We start from the raw sequence: 1147 nt of genomic DNA on the forward strand, positions 1-1147 counted from the left end.
AAAATGAACAACAACAACGCTAAACGAAATAAAACACAAAACACACAAGGCATCTAAACCAACAGACATCTAAACATACATTACAAAAAACAAAAATAAAATAAACAACGCAATAAAACCAACCTACATCCAAATATACGAACAGAATTCACAAAAACAAAACAAAATTCACAACTCAATGACGCCAACAGCATCCAAACATACAAAACGAAATTCACACATGTGTACATCTTTTTATATTATTCACCTTCGTGAGAAGGGTATATATAAGTTTGTCATTCCTTTTGTAATTTCTATAATATAATTTTCCGACCCTATAAAGTACAAATATTCTGGATCCTTATATATATTTATTATTCAGCTGTGATTTTTTTTTTTGTATGTTTGCATGCTGTTGGCGTCATTGAGTTGTGTATTTCGTTTTTTTAAATTCCTTTATCTGTTTAGACTTATGCGAAAGTGCAAGAAGCAAAACATTTTTAGAAAAAAGACAATATAAGCATTCATTTACTTCTCATTTTCTAAAAAATCACTTTCCATTTTAAAATTACGGCGAAAATTCTCGAACAAACTATAATTTTCCGAAAAATAAAAATGTTTATAAAGTCGTAAAAAAATTGTCAGTGTATTTTTTTAGAATATGCTTTTTATGTATATTTAACGATTTGAAAAAATTAAAAAAAAAATAATTAAGGCTCCCATGAATTAATAATTCGGTGTCATCAAACCAACTATGCGGCACTTTCCATATTAATTAAATACAAAAATGCGTTTATTTGGGATACTAATAGAACTAAATTCTTAAAATTTTGCCCGAAGAACTTTAATATTAATCTGAAGAACTTTAATCTAGGAGCCTCCAACTATGAAAAATTGTCGCAGGAGTTGTATAGAGCTTTTATATAGGAAATACCAACAACATTGTTATGACTATTGTAGCAGCTGCTAACATGCAACGCTACAACATCGATTGTAAATTGAACATATATTTTCAAAAAATCTTATAAATTTCCACAAACTCAATTTGGAAGAACTAAAAACTTAGATTAATAGCGTAAATGACGATGCATGTTCTCCACTAGTTTTAATTCTCCGAGGACTATGTTCATTGTGATCACCTCCCTCCAAGAACTCATATTTAAAAAAA

The sequence above is a fragment of the Lucilia cuprina genome, chromosome X (genome assembly GCF_022045245.1).
Source record: "Lucilia cuprina isolate Lc7/37 chromosome X, ASM2204524v1, whole genome shotgun sequence".
NCBI classification, from domain to species: domain Eukaryota; kingdom Metazoa; phylum Arthropoda; class Insecta; order Diptera; family Calliphoridae; genus Lucilia; species Lucilia cuprina.